This window comes from Triturus cristatus, chromosome 6, assembly GCF_964204655.1.
Source record: "Triturus cristatus chromosome 6, aTriCri1.1, whole genome shotgun sequence".
NCBI classification, from domain to species: Eukaryota; Metazoa; Chordata; class Amphibia; order Caudata; family Salamandridae; genus Triturus; species Triturus cristatus.
In genome coordinates, this window is record NC_140589.1 from 1,663,843,597 (window position 1) to 1,663,857,684 (window position 14,088).

A 14,088-nucleotide genomic window follows, 5' to 3' on the forward strand; every position below is an offset into this window, starting at 1 on the left:
CAATGGAAGACAGTGAATGAGCAGGTATTTGGTTCCCCTAGAGCTTTCAACAGACTTCTGATACGGAAGCTCAAAGTGAGGGGTCAGGTATGGTGAGGAATTATGGGGTTTGCAGACTGCTCTAGATGGGCACCAGACAGCCCCGAAAGGGTATTGATCTTGTTCTGAGTATAGTGTTGCTTGGGCAGGGTAGGATTTGGGTTTTTAATGTCTCGGGGAGGCCAGTTATCTTTCACCAATACATTGCAGCCCACCTCAGTGAAATGAGGATGGAGGAGTTAGATATCATGGCTGCAGCAATGAGGAAGATTACATTCATTTTCTATAATGCTATCAGTAACAGGACTCCTGAAAAAGAAGATGTTGGTGCCTCAATCCATGAGGGGTTGGAGGGAGAAGTTGAAATAAAAATTTGTGGAGAATAAGGTTCTGCTCCTTCCCTATGCAATATTTTGCTTCTTTGGGCAAAAATTAGCAGACTTGGATATTCTCTTCACACCTCATGCTGGGAATTCTGTGCAGAATATGGTGACAGATAAGGGTGGCTCCTATAAGTGGTATTCTCTGATGCGTGTCAATGTCCATTGCATCAGTGTTTGCCAAAAGTGAGATAGAAACCCTTCATTAGGGTGGCACTCTTTTTTTTTTTTTTATAAATCTTTTTATTATGAACATAAAATAGCAATACAATGAAAAACGACAACTGAAAAAAGCAACTGTCAAATAGGACACATCATTCAAAATAAATGCCTCACATATATGATCAATAAAATCAAAATAAACAGTAGTGATGACATACAGATATCACATAGTATTAAATCTCTTAGTGGACTCCCTATCGATATTATATGGAGTATCATCTGCAAAGGGGGTACATAAGAGCCCTCTATACTCATTCCATGGGCCCCATAGTCTAGTCCATTTGCCCAGACAGCCTCTACCTTCATATATCACCCTCTCGGCTTGCATGCACCAATCCATATCTGTAGCCCAGTCCGTACGGCGAGGCACGACTCCTCCCTTCCATGTTCTGGCAATGTTCCTCTTTGCCACAATACAGCCCAGAGAGACCCACATTTGTTCGGTGCGATTCAGATCTGTGGCATCCCAAATGTTTAAGAGACAGAGCCTAGGGGAAAGCCCTATCGGTTTCTGACATATTCAGGACATCGTGGATATGATCTCGTTCCAGAAGTGTTGGAGAACCGGGCAGTCCCACCATTAATTTAGAAAAGTGCCCACAACACCACAAGCACGGGGCAAAGTAGGGAGGTTGTGAATCCCATCTTAACTAGAGCTGTGGTGGTATAATAAGCTCTATGTAATTGTTTCAGTTGAATAAATTTAAATCGGGACCTGGTGGCCACTTCCCTAGGAGATGCCAGGGCCTCCCTCCAATCATCATCCGGTATGTCCCTTAAGTTGGCCACCCATTTCTTGTGAATTTTATCGAGTGGTTCTGGCAGATTATTAAGTATCTTACTATAAGTTAAGGAAATAGCCTTATCCGACAGGTAGTCGTCTAGGAGTCTATCTTCTAAAGGTGATGAAACGGGGAGATCAGAGCCTTTGGGGATGGCTTTGGTGAGTGCGCTACGTGCTTGTAGGTAGCGTAATTTTTCCCCCTCATGCAACTGGTATTTGGCCTGTAATTCAGCAAATGAAACCACCATGCCCTTCCCCCACATGTCTCCGACTGCAGAGAGGCCAATAAGGTCCCATTTATCAAAACCGGGATGGTTTTACATCCCTAGGTGACAGGATTCCAATAATGGAGTAACTCATGTAATTTTACCCTTCCAACCCAGCGCGGTGATAGCTGCATGCCAAATTGAAACTGTGGTGGAGGTGGGAGGAAATATAGGTACATGCTTGGGCCCGCCATATAGTGCCCTCATATAATTACCTGCCTTCATATTAAAACGGTCCATTCTATACGCTGGATCAGTCACAGGACGATGGGCTTAGTGATTAAGGACCACCAACTGAGAGGCCCAATAATATGTTTTAATTGCGGGGAGAGCAATACCACCATCATATCAACTACGTAGTTTATCCAATGCAATCCTGGGAGTGCCGCCATTCCATAACAGAGAGCGGACCTCCGAATCAATCGTTAAAAAATGATGCAGCGAGACTGCGTAGGGTGTATTCTGCAGGGCGTACAGAAAGCAGGGGAGCACCATAATTTTAAAAAGGGCTGCCCTTCCAAGTAGGGTAAGGGGTAGCTCTCTCCAATGTTGCACATCCGTTCGAAGGCGATGTAGGGGAGGAAGGAGATTTCTGGTCAGTTGTGGCATAGATACCCAAATAACGGAATCCCTCCGTGACAATACCGGCCGTACAACCCCAGGGGAGCCGTGGAGGATTCCCACTGAGGACATATATCAAGGATTTGTCCCAATTAATAGTGTATCCCGAGTATTTCTGGAAAAGGGACAGGATATGGAGCACTGAGTGCAACGAAGACCAGGGCTTGGCTAAATACAAAAGAATATCATCAGCATAGAGTGATATTCTATCCGACCAGTCTGGAGCCCAATTTAGTCTACGGATGGACAAATCCCATCTAATCCACGCCGTTAAGGTCTCCAGCGCTAACGCAAAGAGCAGAGGCGACAGGGGATAGCCCTGCCTCGTGCACTTCCCCCAGTTCGAAAATTGCCGACCTGCCACCATTGACTGTAACGCGGGCCAAGGGTTTGGAATACAATAAACGTATCCAGGCCATTAAGCGTGGACCAAAGCCATATCTCTCCAAGGAGGCAAATAAAAAGGGCTATTCCATCATATCAAACGCCATTTTAGCGTCTAGGAACACAATTATTGCGTCTTTATGTATGGTGCAGGACCTGCCCAACACTTCAAAGAGGCGGCGGTGATTGAGTGCCGTATTTTTGGTTGGCATAAAGCCTGATTGGTCCGGGTGCATCAATTTATGTAGAAGGGGTGACAGGCGAAGAGCCAAAAGTTTAGCCAGGATTTTGACCTCAGAGTCGAGAAGGGAAATCGGTCGATAGGAGCCACATTGATCTCGGGGTTTCCCTTCCTTGTATATAACTGCTATGTTAGCCAAGCGTTGTGTCTCGGGGAGGGTCCCATGTTCAACACTTTCATTGTACATTCGCAGGAGATAAGGAACTATAACCAATGAGGCCGCTTTGTATAGCTCAATTGGGAGGCCACTAGGTCCCATGGCCTTACCAGAACGCAAGGCCCCAATAGCTTTCGACACCTACTCGAAATCAAGGGGAGCGTCAAGGGCTGTTGCATCCTGGAGGTCTAAGCTCGGTGGGGGAGGGTGGAAAGTAAGTCGGCAGCCTCCTCCTGAGTAGAAGTAGATGTAGGGACGTAGAGACGTTCAAAATGATTGGCGAAAGTCTCCGCAATTCCGTCTCGGTCGCTATGTCTCTCTCAATCCGGAGCTGCAATTTCAGCCACCCACCTATTGGCTGCTTCTCGCTTATCTAACCATGCCAATAACTTACTGGCTTTATCCCCTATTTCATATACCCTATATTGGGTCAAACGGTAGTGCGCCCGGGCTGCCTCACTAGCAATATCATGGTATTCCTTCTGCTTCACTGCAAGCCTATGCGAAGTATCGGGGGAAGCAGATGTAATAAGATCACGTTCAAGGTTAGCCACCTCTGATTCAATTTCTTCCAGCCGCTTACGTTTTTGCTTGCGGTGGCCTACCACCGCTGCCACCCCACACCCACGAATCACCATCTTATATGCCTCCCACAGCGTGACATCCGAATCGACGGAGCCCTCATTTGCTGCAAAATAGTCGGACGTGGCCTTTATCAACTTATCTCATATGTCCAGAACTTTGAGATACCAAGGGTTAAGGGCCATCTCTCGATGTGAACGGGGAGGAGCACCACCATAATGCGCCAGTATCGGGGAATGATCGGATATGCCCTTGGGTTGTGGTAAATAAAATAAATATTACCTGACTGAATTTCATGCGGAATCTTAAATTAAAGTAAAATAGCTCAAAATAACGAGAGGCAGAATCCGTGGTATAAGAGGTTTTCTAATGGGCTTTATTCCATTCAAAATGGCCGACTCGAGTCGCGGCCCTCAGGTTCCGTCACCACGAAGGTTCAGGAAGTGAAGTACAATAATTCATTAACAGACATGTATTTTTATAATAGGTACATTACAATGAAACGAATGTAGAAGGCGTAACATTTGATAAGAAAAAGTGACGTGACAGTGACATAATCGAAACTAGGCGTAATAAGGAATAAAAGAAACATGATTGGTTAGAATTATCAGACATAGGTGGATCTATAAGATAATACTTGGCATAGATGCGCGCGCGGCAGCATGACGTGTAATTGACGTGCAACTAGGGGGTGAAGGGGACTTGACATTTAGCTCTACATGTGGAGACGAGAAGTCTGGGGTCAAGTCATCCTAATCCCAAATCATATCTAACATCCTATGTTTAAAGAACTATGTTATCCACAAGGAAGAACTCTCGGACAGAATCTATTCTATACTGACTGTGTGCGTGTACAAGCGTCTAAGTGTCTATATGAGATGCGAGGGATAGAAAACTTTCCATGGCAACAGGGCTATGAATCACTTGCAGGAGGACGGAAAGGCTGAGTCCCTTGCTTGTGAGCTAAAGGAAATGTTTACCTAAATCACTGGACAGGAATGCATCGGCTGAAGAGCAGAATAGATAATTCGAAGGTGAAATACAACTTCTTGGCAGACAGGCGAAAACTGGCCGAGGCAGGCACCGTTAGCTGCACAGGGAGTAGGACAAAGTTCATGGATACAGATGCGAGCTCAAGCTGAAGCTGTCAGAGACAGAGAGCAGGGAAAGGCTTTGAGGACAGAGTCGGGCCTACTCGCCTGAACTGTAAAAATGGAGTAACTTAGCCATATAAAGTCGGTGGCCTTTCATACTTAGGAATCGAATATCCAGCCCATTGATGGCGGATCTGACAGAGAACATGTTAACGGTAGACACACATATGTTTGCGTCTTAGAAACTGGAACTGGAGGGAACATACATGTACTTGTGACATGCATATAGAACCGTTGGGGTCCAAGATAGGGGACATAACTGATCAGGAAAATCCACATTTCCACATTCCCTCCTTGTCCCCTTCTTGCCCTTCACGAGACATCAATCTTCATTAATCCTTCGATTTGCTCATGGAGCATCATTTCTTCTTCTTTCTTCTTCCGGGATCTTGAACGAAAACCTTGATGTGGAATACACGATGTGGCACACAGACCACAAATCGCTGGTCCACATTGTAGGCATAGACAACAACTGAAGAGCATAAGAAGGCCAATACCTAGGAGGGATAGAACTCTCCATCCCCAGGCTGATATCACACTCCAAAACCACCCGGACCACGTCCAAGTGCCTGGATTCTCGTGTATCTGGCTTACAATCTTATGAAGGCGTGTTATAGCTTTATATACAGATGGCGAATTTTCTGGTATGAATATACAGCAGCTGGATCCGATGACCCTACAAGCTCCGCCCCTATCGGCCAGGATGACGTCAAGGACAAGACGATTCTGGAGAACAACAATTCTCATCACTGATTGTTCCTCTGTCAGATTGCCTAGGGCGGCTATAGTCTCGTTTACTACAGCTTCAAGAGTCTTGGTGAGTCTGCGTATCAGCTTACTATTTGATATTGTACCTATATAGGGAAAGATACCTTTATTGAAATCTACATACTTGTCCCATGATGTCTCAGTATAATCGACAACTGGGAGATCTCTTTGCTCTCTATTGTGTACTAAATGAACATTTCGATAATAATCAGGGGGAGCTAGGAAAACAGGTGGCAAAAGGAATGCTATGTAACAGGTACCATCCCAATCTAGAGGCAGACGCATATATGCAGTCTGACCACATATGAAGTAGGAATGGCGAGAAGCTCTAAATGAAGATTTACCTTGATCACTATATTCTACTGTAGTAACGCATTGGCTATGGCCCATGTGTTTGGAACCAACTTTTCTAACACATAATTCACCCTTAACTGGAAATACTGACATAGTGGGCAGAATTAGTTCAACTTCGGATTTGACATTCAAAATCATAAGATTAGGTGTAAAATTACCTAATTTATACACTTCATTTTCTAAATCAGTTCCTGTTCTACTGAGGTGACCCTCCTTATTAGGGTGACAGACTTTGAATAAAACTAGATTCAGATTTCCCCATATCCAATGTTGTTGATAAACTGCTGTGTCTGGGTCTATGGAATTTAATAAACTAAACCATGCTCCACAGGAGCCATTGTGTGTGAACGGATGTGGAAAAAAAGGCAGAACTCCTTTGTTATTCTGATAGGGAGGGAGTCGGCCACACACCCAACAATTGGTCGCATTACTAGTCTGATGGGAATGATGTAACATACTAATGAATGTGTTATTGCGCAGCGCAAGTCTATAAGATAATTCATGTGGCGGTAGGTCACTAAAAGAATGTTCATCAGTTATATTGAAAACACGTTTAGAAACAGGATAATACATATGCAACAATATACTTGCAGTAACTATTAAAAACTCAATAAAAACGAAATTAATAAAGTCACAATACAGTGGTTACGCAGTAATTTACAATAAGCATGTCGTTTCATTATGATTCTGGACTCTACATGATTCAGACCTAAGGGGTACATGTCGGGACAGATTCAACCGCTTCACCTTGGAGAGGACTTAAACAATCAAATCGTCCGACAGTTTAGATCTGGACCTGAGTTTCTGTTTATAGCACTGAGAGTCATTTTGTTCAACAAAAGGAAGTTTTGAATCAGTCTGTGAGGGAGTGCAGGGCACAGTGTCTATATCTGAAGGTAGTCCATGAAATTTTTTTACGTGACTGGAATGAATCCACCCTTTTCGTCCCTCGATCTTCACGGCTGTTCTTGTGGTCAACAGGACCAACTTGGGTGCTTTCCACCTGGGCTCCAATTGACTCTTCCTGTCGAAATTTCTCACAAAGACAAGATTACCCGGAACAACGTCATGGGGTTTCGCCTCAGTGTTGTCGGGAAAGGCTGCAGCTACCTGTGAACGAGAAGATTGTAGTGCAGACATCAAGGAAGCCAGGTAATCTGTCAGCATATTACAGTCAACATCAGTTATTTTACGTGGTATAGGCGTCCCCCACATATTCGGTGGTCTACCAAAGATCACCTCATACGGGGATAGCCCTGTTCTAGAGTGTGCTACCATTCTCATGTAAAAGAGTGCAACTGGTAATGCTACTATCCAGTCGACACCTTTCTCTCTACATATTTTGGACAGTCTGATTTTCAGTGTCTGGTTATGTCTTTCTACGAGACCTGCTGCCTCGGGATGTCGGACACAGTGGAATTTCCACTGATATCCCAACAAGAGTGAGACATGTTTCATTAATTCGGATGAGAAAGGCTGACCGTTATCTGAATATACAACACGTGGTAAACCGTACCGTGGGAAGAATTCTCGAACTAGCTGTTTGGCAGTAGTCGGGGCAGTGTAATCTGATACGGGATACGCCTCTGTCCAACGGGAGAGAGCGCAGACAACTACGAGGACATATTTGAATCCTCGACAACGTTCCATCTGAATATAATCCATCTGGAGGACTTCAAAAGGATGGTCAGGAGGCTGAAATCCACCCTGCTCTACGGGAACACTCTTTCCTGGATTAAACTGACAACATATCATACAGGTACGAACTTTTTGTTTAGCTGCTGCTCGTAAATGTTTGTTGAACCAAATGTGCTGAATGCTGTCTAGCATAGCCTTCTCTCCTAAATGTGCTGGACTGTGAACTGTAGCTATAATGGCTTGAACCATGGAATCAGGGAGAAACCATACAGATTTCTCCTTCGTCATCCATCCTTGATCTGTCTGGATCCCTCCTAGTTCAGTCCACTTCTTTATTTCTTCTGCTGTGGCATGTGTCTGTATGTCAATTACGTCAAGTGTGGGATCCTTAATTGTCATACACTGTGTTGGTGTCTGAACTATTGGCTTTGTCATGTCTAATGTGCGATTCTGAGCAGTCTGTTTAGCTGTTCTGTCAGCTAAATCATTGCCTTGAGAAATGGTATCAGTAACCTTCGTGTGTGCTTTACATTTCATAATCGATATAGCAGTGGGTAGATGTATTGCGTCTAACAAAGCATGAATGAGGGGTCCGTGCTGAATGTGGGCACCATGGGACGTTAGATAACCTCTCTCTCGCCACAGCACGCCGAAGTCGTGTACAACTCCGAATGCATAACGTGAGTCAGTGTATACATTAACTTTCTTATTTGTGGCTTGAATACAGGCTTGCGTTAGAGCAATAAGTTCTGCTGCTTGGGCTGACAGAGTATCTATACAATGTGTCTCAATAACTTCAGTGTCTGTTGTGACTGCATACGCGGCCACTAAATCTCCTGTACTTGCTCTCATGCATGATCCGTCTACATACAACGTCAGGTCTGGATCTAACAATGGAACGTCTGTCAAGTCTTGTCTAGGTTTCGTCTTTATTTCGATGATTTCAATACAATCGTGAGCTAGTGGGTCTGTTCCAATTACAGGTAATAGTGTAGCAGGATTCAATGTATTACACCGTCGGATCTCTATGTGTGGTTGAAACAATGTCAGTTCATAACCGGTAAGTCTTGCTATGGTCAAGTGTTGCGTTTGTGTTCGGTTCACAAGAACCTCTACTGCATGTGGTACTTGAACTGTCAATGGGTGTCCTAATACTATGGCATCGCTTTGTCTGATTGCTAAAGCTGTCGCTGCCACTGATTTCAGGCATGCAGGCAAAGCCTGAGCTACGGGATCTAATGTACTGGAAAAATAAGCACATGGCTTGCGTGATCCTGCTTGATCCTGAGTGAGTACTGACAAGGCAGTACCTTCGCGTTCTGTAACAAAGAGTGTAAAAGGTTTGCTATAACATGGTGTTGCTAAAACAGGTGCTTGACATAAAGCTTCCTTTAGGCTTTCAAAAGCTTGTGTATGTTCCTGAGTCCAAGGGAGAACAGTCGATGTGGCTGCCTCCTGTGTGGTTAACTGAATGAGTGGTTTTGCTAGAAATGCGTACTGAGGGATCCACTGCCTACAATATGAAGTGAGGCCTATAAAAGCCCGCACCTCCTTCTGTGTCTGGGGTATTGACATATTAACAATTAACTGGATGCGATCTGGTGTAAGCTGCCTTCCCTCCTTGGACAGCGAGTGACCAAGATAAATAACTCGCTGAACACAGAATTGCAGCTTAGAAGGGGACACCTTGTGCCCCTTGTCGGCTAGGAAATGTAAAACTGTCAGAGAAGCTTTTTCACATTCTGGCTCGCTTCTCGCGGTGATCAGCAGATCATCGACATATTGAAGCAGTGCTGTATTGACTGGCATGTGGATACTGTCAAGTTCTCGTTTCAGTGCTTGGCTGTAGATGCTGGGGCTTTCTGTAAATCCTTGGGGAGCGCGTGAGAATTTAAAGCTGCGCCCATTTAAACTGAATCCGAACAAGTATTGGCTTTCCGGATCTATTGGGACGCTGAAAAAGGCATTCTTGAGATCAATTACAGTAAAAAATGTTGCTTCGGAATCAATTGCTGTCAACAATGATGATATATCAGGGACCACAGGGAATTGTGGTACAATACACTTGTTTAGTTCACGCAAATCAATAACCAATCGGTACACTGGTGGAGCAGTAGGATCAGTTCGTTTAAGAATCGGAATTATCGGTGAATTACATACATTGGAGTCTGTTTCTACAACTACTCCCTGGGCAATTAGCTCATCAATGATTTTCAGCAAAGCCACTACAGCATCATGCGGTAACTTGTATTGTCGCATTCGTGGTAGTACCACTCCTGCTTTCAATGTAACTCGATAGGGTGTAATGTTCATGCAGCCAACATCCGTAGGGCCTTGTGCCCATAGATGTACTGGTAAAGTCTGTAGTCGGGGATCCATGTCTCTAGACACATAGTGACCTTTAAAATCACGCAAAAACAACCTTACTCCTTCCGGAGAACAACATATTATGGCTCCTAGTGCTTTCAGAGTTTTAATTCCTAACAAATTTTCTGGGCATGATTTAGTAAGCAATAAATCTGTAGTTCGTGTCAAAGGTCCTATCGTAAGTGGTAGAGGCTGTGATACTTCATTAACAATAGGTTTTCCTGAAAAACCAAGGGAAACATTTTGAGAGCCTGAGAGGGGTGCCCCTGGAACTTCACTACGTTTTATGGTTGTTCGACTTGCCCCTGTATCGAGTAAGAATTTTCTATCTTGACCTAATAATTCACTATGTACATAAGGTCCTTCTTGATCTACCGGAATCTCGATAAGCGGTAAGTCAACTTCCCTCTCTAGGCTGGTTCATGCGTAACGCTGATACTCAGGGTATTCATACTGTGCAGTCTGATACATTTGTTGTGTTGTGGTTTGTGTGGCAGTAGCAGGCAACGGTGGTGCAGCTGGCACAAACTGTATGGGTTGCTGTGAGGCTGGCATAGACTGTTGCTGAACTGGCACGGACTGTCCATGCTGCATAGCTCCTTGTTCATTCTGATCTTGTCTAACTAATCGTGGTCTCTCCTTTGCAATACCTGTAGCTATATTTCGTTTCAGGACTTGACAATCATGTACATAATGGCCTAGTTGTTTACAGTAATTGCAGGTTCCTTTTACAGGAATTGCAGAATCACCAGAATGTGTCACACCCTTCTTGTGACCATCTGCTGGTACTGTCTGAGAAACTAGCATTTTCATTTTTGTATCCTTCATGCGTTTATGCTCGTGTTCTTGTTCATCCCTAATTCTATTGTGATGATACTGTAACATTTGTAGCATTTGCGACGGAGTGTTACTTTGCCAGGTACTCTCGAATTTTAGTATTCTATTCTTCACTGGAGGCAATGCATTTTCCACTAATTTTGTCACAAATAAATGTGGATATGAGTCACTACTTGCTTTTATACCACTATTTATACCAAAACATTTTTCAAATCGAGCATAATAATCACTTGTGTCTTCGTCTTGCTTTTGTTTACAGGCTGTGATTGCACCCCAATCTTCCTTTTTTGTAGTTAATAAACGTGGCAATACCTGTACTAGTAAACCTGGTAATAGTTTAACTTTATCCCCGAGCCCTGAACCTGCGGCTCGGCCCCTTTCTTCCTCTGCTAATGCTGTCCAGTCTATCTTTTGGTCTCCCACTTCCCACTCTTTTTCTTTCAGTTTTTCATATATGCCAGCAGGCAAAAGCACCTTTAATATCGTCATAATATCAGGAAAGGTGTACTCTCCCATCAGTAACATGTCTTTAATTTCTCGGTGGAAACCCGCTGGGTCTTTGTCATGACTAGGTACTACTTTTTTCATTTCTAATAATTCCATTTTTGATATGGGTGTGTAAACAAATACACGGTGAAACTCATTGTCTTCGCCTTTTATTGGGTGCACTTCCCGTAAAGGATTTTGTCTATCCATGTAGTACGGTGCTCTTTCTCTGGGGGCCAGGGAGAGAGAATCTGGACTTACAAAAAGGACGTACTGCTTACGTGACACTAATATCTCTTTAACTAGCTTGTTACTAGAACCTCTCCATCTGTACGTGAGTAGTTCCGTTAATATATCAGGTAAAGGACCAGGGTCAGCATGTTGGCTCTTATATAATATGAGGAGTTGCTGAATCATATATATTCCAGCTAAACGTTGTTCATCTGTACTGAGGTTGAGAAACGTGTGTGCTACGGTCTCATCACCGTATTTTTCAGGACTAACAATCCAATGAACGGCTGATCTGGCTAATTCTTGCTCATCCATGGAATCGAGGAGGTGGTAACCTCTTCGTTCTCGTAGTATTTTATCTGCGGCTTGAAACGAATGTTCAGGAGATTTCAGATTTATTACAGGCGTCGGATACGTTCTGCTATTATTTGGACATACAGAGTGTATTGGATCAGAAAAACATCTAGTATTTTCACAAGATCTTCCTCTGCCTACATAGGCTATTGTCTCTGATTGTCTTGCAGAGTTCCCTGATTCGGACACTTCGTCTTGCTCAAACTCGTCTGTTCCCAATCTCTCTTCATGAATACGCTCTATTTCTTTACGTATTTTCCGGCACATGGCTATTATACAATTTTGCTTATCGTGTCTCCCTTCTGATATATTCTGACTCCATCTTGTAAGAATAAGCATTGCATTCCGGTCTACCCCCGGACGATCTTGATTTCTGATTACACAGTTTATGAGGAAACGTAACAGTTCCCCTTGTATTTCTACTTTCTGGAATTCCATAGCTCTGTTAATACATCCTGGATCTCGTCCTGTTTGAACAAAATGATATATGTTATCTAGATGCGTAGTCATCCCTGGTAACCTTGCTAAATACTCTGCGGCTCGTCTGATACGTAATGATGCCAGGACCATTTCGTCCTCTTTACCAACCACTGGGTCATATCTACAATTTACAAGGAGTTCCTTAAGCGTACGTTCATTTACGAACTTAGGTGTACGTGAATGTGCTGACTCTTGGAAGACAAGTTTATTTATTCTAGGTGGTGTAAAAGTACTGCTAGCACCTCCCGTGGCCCCATCTGGGGCGTCGGGTGTGAATGGATTCGTTGAACGTGATACAGCAACTATGGGTGTCGATACCCCTGTAGAGTCGACTGCGGAGACAGATGCGGAAACAGATGTGCTTGCCGATGCTTGTGTCGGAACTTGCTGTTGCACGGGGACAGATACCTGATCCTGACGTTGAACCCCTCCGCCAGACGGTCTATGTGGTGTGGCGTTAGCATACTCGGGGGCTGCATCGTCTAGATATGAGGAAAGAAAAACATCTTCTGCGGTTCTGGGATGTCCCTTTGGATGTACCTTAATTGGAAATAATGGGGGTGGCAAGTCTTTTGGCACCTCCGTAACAGCCTTAGGTAGTCCTTCGGCTAGAAGGGGATACATACCATTCATAAGAGCATTTCTTTGTCTATTTTCTTGTTCTGATTTCACTCGGATACCTTCCTCAATTAATAGATTTTCTTGAACTTTATTTGAACTTTCTTTACTCCTCTCTTCTTGTCTACGTGCTTTTTCTGTTCGTCTATGAGATTCTTTACGCCATAACTCAACAGCGTCTTTCTGTGACTGTCTGACCTTTCTTTTCCATAACTCTTCCTCCACTTTCATGATGCACTCTGCATCCCAGGTTCCCGCTATGGGCCACCTTTGACTTTCCGGTAATCCTTTGGTATAATCTACCCATAGATCAAGAAACAATATGGCATCTAAGCCATGTTTATGGTACATGAAATGTCCTGGAGTGTCTCTAGGAGGAATAGGAACTGCTTCTTCAAGCACCCCTTTTCTGGTAGTAATCTGTCTTAACTTCGAGAAGAGCGGCATATTGACAACTGACCTGATACTTACTCTTGAACTTACTTAATACGAGAAACACAATAATGAACAGTGAACAATGAACAGTCATTCATACCACAATATGCAAGACATTTTCTGAATACTTTAAACATTAAACATTAAACATTATAACAATGATCGACAATGATGACAGTCTGCTTGACTAATCACCACGCTGAATTCTTGACAATAACTGAATACTTCGGAATACTTGATATACTGCTAAACAGTACATATACACTGCTAAACAGTGCAGACCGGATTTGTGTACCCAAATCCGTCTTGACCGGCACAACCTATGTGCGCGTCAACACGCCTCCTCGGCGATGGTACTCACCGAGTAGCTCCTTGAAACGGAAGGCCTCAGAGAATGGACAGGACTCGATAACTGCGGACATCGGACCCTCTGGACGTCGGAATTTCGGAAAACCTGGTGGGCCTCTGTATACCTCGGATCTTGCTCTCTCAGCTAGGCTCTGGTCGGGATACTTCGCACTTCTCACCGCCTCGTCTGGGTTGATCGCAGCCTCAGTCGCCCCCGCTTGACCGGAGGGAGCTTACAGGAAATCCTGCTGGTACGCGTTTATGGTCCGTCCAGCTGTGGCAGGAGACCGGGCCTGCAACGCACCGCCGGCGCGTGAGATGAGAAAGTGTCCCTGTTCGGGC